Source organism: Pleurodeles waltl, chromosome 7, assembly GCF_031143425.1.
Source record: "Pleurodeles waltl isolate 20211129_DDA chromosome 7, aPleWal1.hap1.20221129, whole genome shotgun sequence".
NCBI lineage: Eukaryota > Metazoa > Chordata > Amphibia > Caudata > Salamandridae > Pleurodeles > Pleurodeles waltl.
The window spans coordinates 657,779,709-657,796,719 of record NC_090446.1 but is presented as its reverse complement, the minus strand read 5'-3'; positions in this window follow the sequence as shown (position 1 = coordinate 657,796,719).

The window sequence follows — 17,011 nt, the reverse complement described above, 5'->3', positions numbered from 1 at the left end:
ACTACTTCCGTACTGTCCAATAAGGAGACCATAATGCTTGTGAAATTCCAGGCAGCCACCACAGCGTTAAAAGGTTTAGATGAAACGTGGTTCTAATCACAATAGACAATATGAACTTGTGGTTCTGAATCTGATGTACTTTTCTCGACATTGCTTTACTACCCAGAACACACTGTGACACATTCATTTTTTTATATTTTCACAGTTTAGATGGAATCATCTCTAGAGGATAATCTTGACATTTGTAGTTATCATTAAGTCTTGATCCTCCTACTGCCTTAAATAGAAATGGGTTAGTCATTGCCATGTGCTCATATTAGACCTTATTTCCCAGACATTACACCAAGGCTACTCCTCATGTTATCAATTTATCTAACAATTATCAAAATATATTAATCAGATCTGTTTGAAAGTATGCATTACTTCCAGCAATTGTCCTACACCATTGCTTCTCAAACTTGATTAGAACCACAACTCACGTTTTAGAACAACAAATGTTTGCTACTCACAGACCTGTAATAGACATGATGTAGGCAATTTTTTAATGTAAATAAAGCATTGCGTGGTAGCTCATTGTCATTTACAGGCAGCACCTTTTCCATTGAAATGGCCACTAACTTTACACAGATATATGTCGTCATTATGAGTTTGGCGATCCCAATGGGGAAAGTGCCAAACTTGTGGGGAGGACGCCATCATCATGGCAACACCCGCCCTATTGTAATGTTCTCACTGGTCTGACTGGCGAAAACACTGCAAAAGAGCGTTTCCACCGGTCAGACAGGCGGGACAGTGCTATGAGATAGCACTTGGCTCCATTAAAGGAGTGAGTACTATCTCGTAGCACAGAGGGGGCTAACCACTACCCTCAGAATGCGCACAGTCTGCAAAGCAGACAGTGCGCATTCTGATTGTGATGGGAGGGGGGCCCCCTACACTTGTTCTCTGCCACGTTTTCATGGTGGGGAAACTGCCATGAAAAGGCTTGTGGAGAACAAGGTTGTAATCAGCCAGGTAGTACTGAGTTAATTGCCGATCTAGCTGACTAGAACAACGACTGCCATCTGCCTGTCAGGAACAATGTTCCCTGGTGGGGACGTTGGTTACATGGTGGGTCTGCCCATCGGGTCGTAATTGGGTGGTTGGACCACCCAGAGTGTGGTGGTCTGTTTGTCAACACGTAGGACCGCCAAACTAGTAATGAGGCCTATACCCTTTTACATCACACAATCAATAAGTTGTGGAAATCTGGTTTCTGTGAATATTTATCATTAGGCTATCACCCATGAGAGTGTCTTGATTTGTTTTGATCCTATTAAAATCTCTGTTTCCAGCACACTTCAGAATTACAAATAAATGTGCTTTCTTTTAGCTTGCCTAATTGTTGAATTCATACAGTTCATTTACAGTGTTGGATATGGGGTCTTTGTTTGGCAGTCAGGTTACCCTCTGTCCAAGCAAGGACCCTCACTCGAGTCAGTGTAAGTCACACACAATCCAAATTATCCTGTGCCCACCCTCTGGTAGCTTGGCACTGAGCATTCAGGCTTAACTTAGAAGGCAATGTGTAAAGTATTTGTGCAATAAATCATGCAGAAACACAGTAGAACACAACAAAATTACACCACACAGTGTTTAGAAAAATATATATAATATATAATATTTATCTGGATAAATGCAGGTCAAAACGATTAAGATGCAATACGTATATGTTGAAAATAACACTGTAGAAATGATACAAAGTGTCATTAGTCTCTTAAAAGCAACAAATGTCAAATGTCTCTTGCAAGCACAAAGTACCTGGTTTACGTTCAAAATCTCCGCAAGGAACCACAGCGGAGGAGATGAGCAGAAAACAGGGAGGTGTGCGTCAATTTCTTGGGCCGCACATGGTGATGCGTCATTTATTTTCCATGAAGGGAAGGCTTTGCGTTGATTTCCGGCACGCAGACTTGGATCCTCTTCGGGTTGTGGTGTTTTCGGACGCCTTCAGGACGATGCGTTGAAATCTGGCGCTTGCAGGACGGAGTCACAGGGGCTGCGTCAATCTGGTGGGCATTGTGTGGAACTTTCTACAGCATGGCAGGTGCTGCATCGATTCCTCTCAGGAAGTCGGGCTGCATCATTCCGGGTCGGCCTTCGTCGATCCAGTGGGCCATGCGTCGAATTTCCGGTCACTACGCTGGTGCTGCATCAATCTTCTCCTTGCGAAGTTGGTCTGAGTCATTCCGCTTCGGCGTGCAGTGAATTTGTCAGTGCGGTGCAGGCTGCGTTGTTTTCTGAAGGCTGTGCATTGATTTGTCCACACAGGGAGTTCTTCTTGCAGGAATGAAGTCTTTTTGGTCCTGAGACTTCAGGGAACAGGAGGCAAGCTCTATCCAAGCCCTTGGAGAGCACTTCTTCAGCACAGCCAGAGAGCAGTAAGGAAGCAGGGCAACAGCAAGGCAGCAGTCCTTCTTAGAAAAGCAGTCAGGTGAGCACTTTAGGCAGCCAGGCAGTTTTTCTTGGCAGGTTGCAGGTTCTGGTTCAGGTTCTTCTCCAGGAAGTATCTGAGTTGGTAGGGGCAGAGGGCCTCTTTAAATACCCAAATGTGTCTTTGATGTGGGAGAGACTTCAAAGAGTGGCTTAGAAGTGCACAAGGTCCCCTTTCAGTTCCACTCTGTCTGCCAGGGTCCCAGTAGGGAGTGTGGCAATCCTTTGTGTGAGGGCAGGCTACTGCCAGGCCCTCCACCCTCCCAGCCCAGGAAGACCCATTCAATATGCAGATGTATGCAAGTGAGGCTGAGCATCCTGTGTTTGGGGTTTGTCTGAGTGAATGCACAAGGGATCTGTCAACTGAACCCAGCCAGATGTGGATTGTAAGGCACAGAAGGATTTAAGTCCTGAGAAATGCTCATTTCAAAAATAGTAATGTTAAATCCAACTTAACCAGGCAGCAGGATTTTGTATTATCATTCTGGCCATACCAAATATAAGCTCCCTTCTCCTCTCAGATCAGCAGCTACCACTCAAACAGTATATGAGGGTAGCCCTAATGTTAGCCAATGAAAGGAACAGGCCTCACAGCAGTGCAAAACAAATTTAGGAGTTTTACACTACCAGGACATGTAAACTACTCAGGTACACGCCCTGCCTTCTGTCTACACAGCACCCTACCCTATGGGTTACTTAGGGCCTACTTTTGGGGTGACTTATATGTAGAAAAAGGGGAATTTTAGGATTGGCAAGTACTTTTAAATGCTAAGTCGAATTGGCAGTGAAACTGCACACACAGGCCTTACAATGGCAGACCTGAGACATGGTTAAGGGGCTACTTAAGTGGGTGGCACAAGCAGTGCTGCAGACCCACTAGTAGCATTTCATCTACAGGCCCTGGGCACATATAGTGCACTTTACTAGGGACTTATAAGTAAATTAAATGAGCCAATTGGGTATGATCCAATGTCATCATGCTTAAGGGAGAAAGCATATGCACTTTAGCACTGATTAACAGTGGGTACAGTGTGCAGAGTCCTAAAACCAGCACAAACAGTGACCAAAAACTGGAGGGTGACAGGCAAAAAGTTAGGGGTGACCACCCTAAGGCTGTCAGGTCTAACATACAAGTATTTTCATTTTGATATGTGTTGCAAAAAGCAACATCCCACAGCTTTCCTTTCACACTCCCAGTTCTCCAGAAAAGAATAGGCAGTAATTTGTCAAAAGACTTAGCCTGACATTTGTAATCTATCTCTGAAGCACTGGCAAGAGTGACAATATAAACACACAATTTAAAGGCATCTTTATTTATTGCTTGGACTTTCCCCACCCTCCAAAAAACAGCTTGCGACCCATAAGTGAGTTACGACCCACAGTTTGGGAAATTATGTCCTAGAGAATACATCTCACTTCTTTCCATGTTTTCTAAAGGCTTTTAAAACATGTTATCATATGTCAATGCTTTTCTATTTATACAATTATACTTTAAGGTGCTGAAGCTACAAAATACATTTATTTTGCTATCAGAAGATGGAGCCGATTTTACACATTAGGAAGGAATACCCATCCTTGTTATCCTATCATGCTTCATGCCTTCCTCACCAACACTTAGGAGTGTCCAGCCACCACATCTCACTGCCCATTTCGGATCAGGATCTGCAGCTGATCCAAGGTCAGCCCACAAGTTCACACCTTCTTAGTACTTTTCCTTAGGAGAGACACGGACAGCTTCATATTTAAGCCGAAGGTAAGTGAGGGTGCAAGGATTTTGCAGTCACTTTTGCCATCTAACATAAGAGCACAGTAGACGCAACCTTTTCTTTCTGGTCTGTTCAGATAGCTCCTTGCATTCATTGAGGAACACACTCCATTTCCTGGAGAACATAAACAGAGAAAGACACAGAACTTGGGCTATGGGTTTCCATATTTCCACTGATTGGTCCTATTTTGATCTAGAAATGTGCTTTTCACCTTTTAGAGTACTTGCCTTTATTGGTCCACCATATCCTGATTTACCGGGTGGTAAGCGAGTGATGCAGGTTACAAAGACAGACTGAGCTCTGCATGCTATTTTGCCAGTAGGTTATGAAAAGTTTCACTGGGCGGTGTTAGTACTCAAACATCATTTTCACTGATCCACAAATTGCTAATGACTGCTGGATGTAACAAGATTAATCTTACCATGTGTGCATGGTTTGAAGAGTTTACACTGGCTATGTTTCTTGGGGATGGTTACTAAGATGTTATTAAGCTGATCCACAAAGTGACTTTGGCAAATGGAAAAGCCTGTATGCCGAAATCCGACGGGTAGGTTGCTGCCAGTGCAGCCACCGTCCTGCCACCCCCATTACAAGTTTCCAGCTGGGTCAGTGGGAAATGGCCTCCAGCTTGTCTCCAGCTTGTAATAGAGCCGTCGGCAATGCTGTAGTGCGTAGGGTGCACCACCACCCGTCACAGTGCACACAAGCTTTGTGACGGGGCTGGCCAGGGGGCCCTGCACCATCCATGCCAAGTACATAGGCAGTGCACGGCCCCACTGGGGCACCCTGCACCCATTCTCCACCAGACATTTCATGGCGTGATTACACCATGAAACAGCTGGCTGAGAGGGGAGTCATAATCCCCTCTCAGCCAGCTTGCAGTGCTGCCCTGGCGGATTAGGACCGCCAGCACCGCCAGACCGTCCTGTGGACAAAAACTGGAGGTGCTGGCGGACAGACTGTGGTGCTTCCACCGCGTTTGTAATGAGGCATTCTGACCCCCCCATTGACGGCGGTCCAACCACCACCACCACCCTGTAGGTCATTAGACTGCCAGTGTCGTAATAAGACCCTTTATGTGCCCGGTTGAAAAGGTTCTTGGGGCCTGTGATTAAGAAAATGCATGCACACCCAGGGAAAGTGATTTCATTGACTTTATGATCCACTATCTTTGCAGACTTCCTCCTTGCTTGTGCATAGTTATTGTAAACAGTGGCCATGTCTGATAAATTTGTTATTTTTATCTGTAAACCTCACTTCTGTATATTTGGGGTTTCACGACAGGATTCATCTCTCTACATATACATATGACTATATATTTGTAAATATTTGAAAATATTTGTCAATAGTATCATATGTGTCATACATTTGTTCTGAAGGAATATGTAATCTTGTCTTTCAGTGATCCTGAGGAGGCCACAGTTTAATATGGCAAAATGCATTGACCTTTGTATTCGGAGGGTTCCTTGTGTATGTAATTGATTTCGGTTTAATTAATTTAGAATGAAAGTAGCAAGTAATAAATGAAGGACCCTTCGTCTCACTCCCTGCAATTTTGACTACCTCCAGGCTGATTATAAGCTAACTGATTAGATAAATACCTATACATTCTAAAACTCACAACAAGGGACAAGGCGCAAAAATCTTTTCTGTAATTTATTTGTGTTGTATTTTGTGTATATATGTGTATGTATGTTATTTAATGTTTAGATACTGTTCAGAGACACAAAAATCTAAAGAAAATGTAATAAGTATATTTGCATTAGGCAGTTTGAATAAATTATTTTGACCGGTTGGCAAACCTGATACTTTCAGATGGCCAATGATTCAAGAGAATTCCATTGTGAAATAAATACCGTAGTCTTTGATTTATCGCAATAGGTTTCCATTTTTCTTGTTTTCATGTGTATGGCCGGAGTTTATGGGGTTATTTGGGGAAACCCCTTTGTTGTAAAGAGTTGTTTCCAAGCATCACCCACATGTTGATCATCCCCCATTCATTACCTATTGATTAATTGTTTGTAGCTTCAAGTCATGACATTTGCAGTTTTTTCCAGCACATGTCCGTATCTTTGGTGCAGGTTGTATGACGGAACGACATATACCATTGCCATGCATACTTTTACAACTCATCCTTAACAACACACCGACAATTACCATGCATGTTTTTACAATGCATTCCACTACCATCCATATCTGTGTATATAAATTAGAAATACCTTTACCACACATACCATTACCATGCATACTATTACCACGCATTACAATAGAATGCACAACTACTCTTCCATAAGATATCTCTTTGTAAACAAAAAAATTATATATATGTATGTGTATCCATCAGCTTGAAAGGTTGATTAAAAAGTATAATATGTAGGTAAAATTGATTTGTAAACTTCAACACAAAGTCAGAAGAAAGTTGTATTTCTATGAAAAGCTTTCACTGACTTGTAGTTCTTTCCCTATTTTAACACTATCGGGCCGATCACGAGTTTGACAGACGGGAAGACCCATCCTCCAAACTTCCAATGGGGAGTATGCCGCCTCACTGGCGACCTCCTCGTTGGCCCCATTTCAACCTTCCACTGGGGCTGATGGACGAAAACCAAGGTTTCCCCCCGTCAGCCCAGCAGGAAAGTGGCGGCAGCATTTTCACCTGCTCATAATTGAGCTGGCGGTAATGCTGCTGCCCCTTGTGGGTACCAGCACCCTTGTAATGCACACTGTCTGCACAGGAGACAGTGCACATTATGAGGGTGCTGGTCAGTGTGCATTATGAGGATGCTGGACAGGGGGAACCCTGGACTGCCCATAGCATGGGCATGGGCAGTGCAGAAGCCCCCTTGTGGCCACCTGCACCTTTTCTCTGCCAGACAGTGAAACTGCCATGAAAGGACTGGAGGAGAGCCAGGCTGGAGGAGAACCAGACTGGAGGAGAACCAGGTTGTAATCAGCAGGGCTGCACTGAGTTCAGCGTCGTCCTGGCTGATTCCAACCCGCACCTCTGTCAGCCCGTGGGGAACATTGTCAAACTCTTAGGGTCATATTTGTAATGCTCTAGCGCAACCTTGCAACACATTCATGTCATTACTTTTGATGTTAATGTGGGCCAACGAGGCTGAAATCCCTGCGCCGTATTTACAGAGTTACGCAATTGATGCATTACGCCACTCAGTAACCCTTTGCCCTACATTATGCCTGCTTCAGGCATAATGTATATAAAGGGGGCATTTCCCCTGTTAGGGGAGCCGGAAAAATGGCTTAAGGAAATCCATCAGATTTCCTCGTGCCATTTTTTACAGCACTTTTAACGCCTGCTAGAGAGCAGGCATTAATAGGGGGCTTCCATTCTTTCGAATGGGGCCCTATGTTCTCTGCAGGGGTAGCACCAATATTTTGCACTACTTCTGCAGAGTACATCAATAGCGTAATGAGAAATGACACTATTGCTTCCCTACCATGTGCCATGGTGCACCATATTTTAAATACGGCGCACACATGGTGGCAGTAGGGGGGTGCTAAGGGACGCAAGGAAAGTGGTGCCCCTTAATTTGGCGGTAGGGGCAGTCCTGACCGCAACCGCAAGTCCTGCTGTCTGTTGATTTCCAGATTCGTAATGAGGCCCTATATGTCTCTAGGCTCTCCCTTACAAAATGTCTGACGTTCTGAAACAGAATGTAATGATAAAACATTATTTTTCCACTATGAAAAATAATTATATGCTCAGTCAGATTCTGAAACACTGTAAAAAATACATTTCATAACATATTTTCTTTCAAATTATGAAATTCCACTCAAAAGCATATAAATTCAGCAATCCACCATTTTCTGAGCAGTAGTAGACTGACTCGTGACCACACATCTGTCGGAATCTTTGTGAGAAGAGACCGTTTGCTGAGGAGACACTGCCATCTAACAGGCAATTAAGTATCATGTAAAACTAAACATATACACACTATGGCCCAATGATTCTGAAATGTTAAATATTAATTATATTTTTCCTTATTTAACAAATTTTGAGATCTTACCTCAAAATTAAAAAAAAAAACTAATAATTGGCCTCTATTGAATTACAGTAATGCAAGTAATTTTCAAGTTCAGGTTTTCTATATCTAAAATAAAAATGTATCAATATATTTTTCAGGTAAATATTTAATTTAGTAATCTAACTCCACTAGGATGGTCCCTCAGGGCAGGTTCTGGGCAGTGACCAAAGTCTAAATGACTGAATGACTAATTTACCTCCTGTGGCGCATACCTCAGAGCAGGTACTGGACAGTGACTGGGGGGGAAGATTTACTATTCTAACACAGGTGAGGGAGCTCTCTCTGGGCAGGTGCTGGACAGTGATGGGGAAAATTTACTATTCTAACTCCACTAGGGGCATACCACAGGGCAAGTGCTGGATAGTGACTTGGGACATATTTTCTATTCTAACTCCACTAGGTGTTTTCCCTCTGGGCAACTGCTGGACAGTGACAGGGTGCAAATGAACTATTCTAATTCCACTGGGAGTATACCTTGGGGCAGGAGTTGGACAATGACTGGGGGCATATTTATAATTATAATTCTGCTGGGTGGCATCCCTCTGGGCAGGTTTTAGTTACAGGGAGCAAATTTACTATTTCCACCCCACTAGGAGGCGTGGCATGGGCAATGCAGGGGCCCACCTGCCTAGCACCATCAGAATGTGCATTGTCTGCTTTGCGTTTTGTAGGCCCCCCTGTGCTACGAGATAGCACAAGGCTCCTTAAAGGGGGTGTGCTATCTCGTAGCACTGTTCCCGCCAGTCGCTTTCTTTCAAGGTTTCCATCGGTCAGCCAGGTCAGACCAGTGGAAACCTTGTAATAGGGCAGGGGGGAATGCCACTGCCATGGCTGTGGCGTCCTCCCAGCAACTTTGGTGGTCCCACGTTTGACTGCCAATTTCGTAATAAACCTTTAAATTTCTGAAACTTACTAATAACCTGCTGTTATTATTTACCTGCGTGAACATTTTTTTCAATTTACAATTCAATTGGCTTTTTCCAAATTATTTTTGTAAATTAATGCAATTTCAGGGTTCTCATCTGAAGATGCCTTCTTTCTTTGTCTATGGAGACCTTTTAAATTCACCTTTCACCAAGTATGTATGGTAATCCACTAATCCAAGTTCCAAAACACATTTTTTACAAAACATCCCAATTTCCACTAAAAAAACAGATATCTCTATCTCAACGTGACCATTTTTATCAACGAAACTGCAGGATGAACTTCAGCTCCAATAGCAGCCATCTGACTCCCCATACAGTAACATTCAGAATTGTGTAAAAAAAAAATTTTGGGGCATATTTATACTCTATTTGCGCCGAATTTGCATCAAACTTTTGGATGCAAATTTGACGCAAACCTAACACCATATTTATACTTTGACGCCCGAACCTGTGAACGTTAAAATTCAGCAGTGTGCGTCATTTTCTGGATGCATGAAACAGCCTTGTGTTATTGACATGCAAGGTAGGCGTTCCCATCCAAAAAATGACTTTAAGGCATGTGCGCCTTATTTATACTCCTGAGTCATTTTGATGCACAGGAGGGGGTGGGCTTTAAAAAGTGGCGCACAGCCTGATGTGTGCCGTTTTTTAACGCCTGGGTGAGGGCAGGCATTAAGGTACCTGTGGTCTCATTTCCATGGTCTCTGACCATGGAAGCACTCCACAGGTGCCCCTCCCTGCCCCCAGGGACACCCCTTGCCACCCTCGCCCACCCCTGGAGGACACCCATGGATGCGGGACCCATTCCAGGTAAGTACAGGTAAGAAGAGGTAAGTTTTTTTTTTTTTTTAAAGTGGTATAGGGGGGCATAACTTGGGCCCCCCTACATGCCACTGTGTCCAATAACCATGCCCAGGGGACAGAAGTCCTCTGGGCATGGCCATTGGGCAGGGAGGCATGACTCCTGTCTTTCCTAAGACAGGAGTCGTTTCAATGAGGATTGTGAGTCAGAAAATGGCTCAAGTCTGGTTAGAGCCATGATTTTTTACTCTAACCAGACTTGCACCATTTTTTGTCGCACAGCCCCCATTCTTCCCTACGCCTGCGTTGCCCAGTTGGAAGCATTTTATTTTTACTCTAACCAGGCCGCAGTGCCGGCTAACGTCAATCCATAAATAAAGAGCCCGCCTGGTGCGTTGGAATGGCGTTAGCCAGCTGTACATTTTTTGGCGCAAACCCGCGCCCTTGTTTGGAAAGTTTCTTGGTTTTTCCTCCCAAAAATCCCCAAAATGTTGAAAGAAAACATGAAAATCATCATCAGAATCAGGAAATCAATTTTCCTGTTTAAGCCACATGCTCTGTGTCCCAGCAACACTGTAATAAATTTACAAAAACTAGACACAAAAAACAATTTGTTTTGTTTTTTTCCATCAAAATTGTTTAAAATGTGTTGCTGTTATGTATAAATCACCATTTTAGGCCATGTTTGACAAAAATAAACAATCATCCTGATGTTGGCACACAACATGCTTCCTGCACTGGAATTAAATTGTGGTTAAAATTACAAAAACAATACACAATACTGTGTACAAACATCTAACTACCTCCTCCCTCTCTCCTTACAAAGAATCATGTCACCTGTAGTCTTAGAAATATTCCTTGCATCTGATCTTGACCAGAGCGATTTGTAAATCTTCCGAAGCATGCAGAGGGTGTTGAAGCAGGAGGAAAAGACGGCGTTGACTTACTGGGTCATTGATAGCGATGAATCCAAGATGAATCCCAGGTTGCGTGCGTGGTCGGTGGGTGTCAGTGCGGTTCCCAGTATGGCAGGCCACTAGGAGTCAACCCATGTGGAGGGGGTGGAGCAGAGGATAAGGTATAGAGTGAAGTGGGTTAGAGTAGGTGGAGAACAGTAGAGTAGCATTGTATGGAACAGAGTGCAGTAGTGTAGAGTGGTATTGTGTGGAAAGGAGTGGTGTAAAGTGGAATAGTGTGGAGTGGCCTAGAGTGGGGTAGTGTACAGTGGAGTAGCTTTATTGTGAGGTACAGCGGTGAAAATCAAATGTTTATTTTTTCTTTCAAAAGTGCATATTGTCATGGCACTACTTGGTAATGAAAGGGAACTTTGTATGGGTATGCTCCCTCATAAAGGTCAGAATGTGTCACTTAGAGTGAAGTTAACCAATCGCTCAAGTGCAGTGATCCATTGGCCCATCCTTTATGCTGTACTGGGCTAAAGGAAAATGTGAATGACACAGCAACAGGTCAATGAATGAAATAAATATATTCTCAATAGGTTTTTAGTTCGATCAAAAGGTATCGGTTAATGCCAGACCTAAAACAAATGGAGTTGAAAGGTTGTTACTGGTGTACTCTATTTGGCTACTCATGGCTGAAAAACATGTTTGCTGCTAATCAGTGTGAGTAGAAGTATCCTTCTTTTTCCCACTTGACGTTTAGGGAACCTGCAACCTTTCTGCAAGATGTTCCTTGCAGAAAGCTGAGCATGGTGGAACGTCTGATTGTGCTTTGTTTTTCATCATTAGTTCTATTCCATAACCCTCCAACACATGCAGTCTGTTATATGTGAAAACCTGTATCCAGTGTGCATGTAGCAATTCCCATACCAGGAGGATTGGCGCTACTAAGGTGAAAAATGTCCCAAGTTTGTACCAAATTGTGTACAACATATAGCAAATAGTAATATAATGATACCGTTCAAGTTTTACAATAAACTAACTTGGATGGTCCTAGAAAAATAGTTCTACGAAACTCTCCTCATTGAGGCATATACCTAAAAATAAATATTTAACTGGTCATAAGTATGAGTGAAACTTTTACTGTAGTTTTCAGTGTTCACTATCTAGAGAACCTGCAGCGAGGACTGGTGTCACTAGGTCTGAATCCCTTACAGAAAGCAGCGCTGAGGTAAAGGGGTGGGGTGGATTTGGGGGCAGTGGCACAACAAAACACGAGGATCCCCCACTGCCAGATATGCTGAAGGGGCCCTGAACACTCACATCAGTAGGGTTTGAGGGGGGCCCCCTTCCGCATGTGTAAGCCTGGGCCTCCCACATCACAGGGACTGTGGGGGTCTCTGTTATGTCCCTGTTCGTGGGGTATGCATACTTGCTCTGCACTGTTTTCCTGAAGATAAATCAACATTTGGCTCTTCAAGCATGGCTTCTTTTACAAAAAGATCTTTTAGATGAATGCTTTACTAATATTCATGTCGTAAAATAGCAATTTACTATGCTGTGTTACAGTGTTACATTGTTGTGGAGTGCTGGAAAAGGTACCTGCAGAGGGGATGAGACAAGAGGGCTATTAACCAATGCTTTCTGCAGTTTCCAAGGCCAACTGGTGATGAAGGGAGGGAGGTTCTTTCTTTTTCAATTAGTGTTTCCTGCCACTCTATTTAGGAGGAGAAGTTTTGAGAACTATGGCTGATGGAGGCTGCCTTTACACTAACCATCTGATTGTAAATGGGGAAGAGTACAATTAAACACAAACATTGCTGAAGAGAAAAACAAATGCCATTACATGGCCAGTCCTGGCTGCATCATAGCGCTTTTCTTGTTAATTACTGATGGAGGGTAGATTAATAGGCAACACAGAGGCAGGGTGAGCAGAGAAGGGAAACACAGAAAACAGAGGGCTGGATGGAGGGCCTAGGGTCAACATGGACACAAGAGCAACATAGAACATAAATGTTGGAATTGAAGAGGTGGAAGCCAGCACAAGAACAAATGGAGGGAAAGAGGAAGGGGCTGTGGCAAACAACACATACATCGATGAAGGGGAGGGGTGGGAGTAAAGCAGAATGAAGGGGGTGCAAAATACAGGAGGGAGCCAGCAGAGAACACTGTACTCTTGTAGAGTGCTTAAACCCAAAGAAAAAAGTAGCACCTATAAAATGCCAGTGGAAGGACACAAGTCAGGCAGCCATCCTCCTGGGGATGGATGAGCATAAGAAGAGGAAGGGGGCCTACATCAGCTGACCTTTAAAAAACAAGTAAATGAGAGTGACAATGGAACCCACCAATGGTAAATAATAGGTGGGCTTCAACCCACTGATAGAACACAAGAGGGGGTCATTACGGATCTGGTAGTCTCTAGACTGCCAGACTCGCAGATGGCAGTTGGACCGCCACCAATACACTGGTCCGAGCGCCACATCTTTACCCTGGCAGTCGGGCTGCATGGGAGTTGCCAGCTCCACCAAGATAGGAGATCCCAGCGGTCTGGAGGTGGTGGCAGTCCTAATCTACCCAGGCAGCACTGCAAGCAGCGCTGCCCTGGGGAAGACGACCCCCATCTCCACCAGCAGTTTCATGGCGGTAACACAGCCATGAAAATGCTGGCAGAGAACAGGAGCAGCGTCCCCAGGGGGGCACTGCACTGCCCATGCACATGGCATGGGATATGCTGGGCCCCCCTGGCCAGCACCATCTCAATGTTCACTGTCTGCTTTGCTTTGCACACAGTGAACATTGCGAGGGTGCTGGTGCACCCTACAGTCTACAGCATTGCCACTGGCTTGAATATGAGCCGGAGACAATGTTGCAGTGTGTTTTCCGCTAGGCCAGCAGGCAGAAACTTAGGTTTCAGCCTGCTGACCTAGTGGGAAACTCTTATATACTCCATCAGGGAAGTTGCCACCTAGGGCGCATCCACCCTGGTGGGAGTTTGGCGGACGGAATTTTCCATCCGCCAAACTTAACATCGGGCCCAAAATGTCTTGAAGAGACAGCATATGTGCTCTGTACGTAAGACCTAATAATGAGCCTTGAAATAAAGAGCTTCAAAAAGTGTGAGACTATTATCCATTCATTCTCGAGCAGCATTTTACAAATCTCCAAATTAAGAATATTTTAACTACACTTTACACCTCTCTTACCCTGTCCTTAATTTGAGCTGGTGGATGCCGTTGTGGGCCATTATTTGTGCTGACCAGCACTTATGTTTCCACATGAGGCATTTACCGAGTGAAAAGAGATAAAACACACAGTTCAGAAAGACAGACAGGGAGAAAGATGGCAAAACACCCACAATGGGAGAAAACAGGAACCTGCAAGAGTAAGATAAAAGGACATGGAATGTCTGATAGAAGATGAAAGTGGATTTAAGACTACCAGCCTTGGCATTTAGTGCATTAATGTTTAATTGCACTAGCCGCTGGTTTTTGACCAGAGATTCAAACACTTGTTCTTCTACCAACTAAGTGTTGTTCTTACCATGTTCCATAACGAACAGAAGACAGTTCCTTAAACAAACTCCTCTGGAAATACTAAACTCTGATACACATTACCTCTTCAGCCTGCCTTTGCTATGCAAACCTTTGGGTGAGAATTTTCCTGATGCTTATTGAAGCATGTGTACCTTTTCTTACTAGTTTCCCTGAAATTTCAGCCCTCTGTGTCTGCCCTCACCCACTATGACAATGTTGAATGTCTTAGCTACTGGATTAATTCCCAATCTATGGTTTCAGGGGCTACCAGTTCCTATGAGATTCTCTGCACGTCTTACATGACTGTCACTGGAATGTGGCCTGGATGTAGCAGCGCACTGGCTGACCCCGGTTGACGCAGTTATCACCAAGTGCTTACCTCTCCATCAAGAGACAGCTTCTTTTCATGGTGAATAATAATGCCTCACCTACTGGATAACTTCCCAAACTGGGTTTTCATGCTCCTATCACAGATATTCACCTCCTGCATGTAAGTCAGTATGTATGTGCTGTTCCCAGGCCAATTATAAAGTGCAAACCTAGCTGAAAGGCAGTGAGTGGAAAGCTGTGAAGGGTCAAAGGCAAAGATACAAATATTTGTATTTTGGAGGTGTAGCTCATTCCTAAAAGTGGACATGGACTGTTATTGCATCATGAAATTGTGTTAAGGATGCTTATTTTTAACTCTTTCCTATATTGGAGAAGGATTGAGGCAGTCCTGATGGATAAAAAGGATTTTGTTCCAGATCGTGGGAGCATAGATGTAGAATGCCTGGTGCCTTTTTTTTGTTGCAATTTTTGATCTCCTGTCTAGTGGCATCTTGGCTGTGGGTGCACCAAAAGCGACCAGATAGCATTATGCCTAATGGGAATGGTTGCCAGGTAAGATGAATTTGTAGATGATGTAGTTGGGTTCAAAAATGGGTGCTGACTGGCAAGGGCAGCCAGTGGAATTCCATTAGAATGTGAGTGATGTGATCAGATTTCCTCAGGACTGATAAGACCGTGAAGCAGGGCTTTGTCACCATTCAGATATGAGAGAGCCAGGGCCTGAATGGCAGTCCTGGAATCATTTTTAGGGAGGAATGTTTTCACTTTGTTTAGTAGAGAGACATGATCCCATGCCATCTTAGTATTCTAAGCAGTGCTCCTTGAGGGTGGGATCATTGTCTAGGGTGAATTAAAGAGACTTGCCATTGAGTGAAATTTAGGGTCAGAATCCATCCAGGTTCATGTTGTTGAGCCAAGTTTAAACTAGTAATTACCTGTTGTTCTTCACAAAAAACAGAAATTCTGTATTGGTCAGGTTAAGCTTCAGGTAGGTGCTAGACACTGAGGTTTAGAAGAAATGCAAGCTGCAGTTTAAGAGCTGGACCCCACAAGCGGAGGAGAACTTCAAACTTAGTTGTGTGCCATTGCTTCATTGGTGAATGTTGAGTTTGTTTTCTATGAGTGGAACTCAAATGGGCTTCATCTAGAGGTTGATTTTGACAGGGGGCAAGATGGAACCCTTGAAAACATGTGGGGGTGATTGGTATCTTCTTGGAACTTTAGTTGTTCATGTGAACTAAATAACATATTTAGCTAGGCAGGGAGTGAATAATCAAAGGGCATTTCTGTGAATCAAGACTCAAGATGTCAGAGTGTGGATGAAGGTAGGGTGGTTGACAGCAATACACATCATTTCCTCCATGTCACTCCATTACTACCATCTGCTTTCATTTCCTAAAACTCTACCAGAATAATATCATTGTTGACCCAATAGGTTATCACAATTATACCAAAGGTCACATCCACGGGAAAAATGCATTACCTGAGCATCTAGGTTTGAAATGGATATAATGCTCCTTAGCTCTCCATATATAGGATTCCATCATTTCTCCCAGTCCATTTTGAGCAAACTCACCTTCTTCTTTTTGTTTTACCTAGAAATCTTTCTTTCTTTCTTTCTTTCTTTCTTTCTTTCTTTCTTTCTTTCTTTCTTTCTTTCTTTCTTTCTTTCTTTCTTTCTTTCTTTCTTTCTTTCTTTCTCTCTTTCTTTCTTTCTCCTTAGCTTCTGACATGCAAGCTCTTATAGCCTTAGTGGCTTTGAAGATGACAAGCTGTTTAGTAGATCATGGGCCAGATGTACAAACGAACTGATCAGCAATTTCCAAGTGGCGATTCATGGCAAATCACAATTAGGAAATTGCAATTCATTATGTACTTATAAATTCCCCCTTCAATTGGTGACTCACTAGTTAGGTACTTCACAATAATGGGATTTTCAGTTAGCGATTTCCAAAATTGAGAATGGAACCGCAAAGACCAGAAAACACATCCTGGTCATGGGCAATGACCACTGAACGAGGAAGATCCTCTCATTACCTGCCTGGAGACCAGCCCGAGTGGATGTGGAGTGGAGGTGGAGTGGAAGTGGAGAGCAGCTGCCATAGCAAAATTCAGTTTGGAACTGAGACAGAAGCCTCAATCACAGCAATGGACAGTTAATGTGCAGAGAAGGAGTCATTGGGCAGAAAAAAGAAACTGAAGTTTTCAAAGAGGGAAATGAAGATCCTGACTGACGAG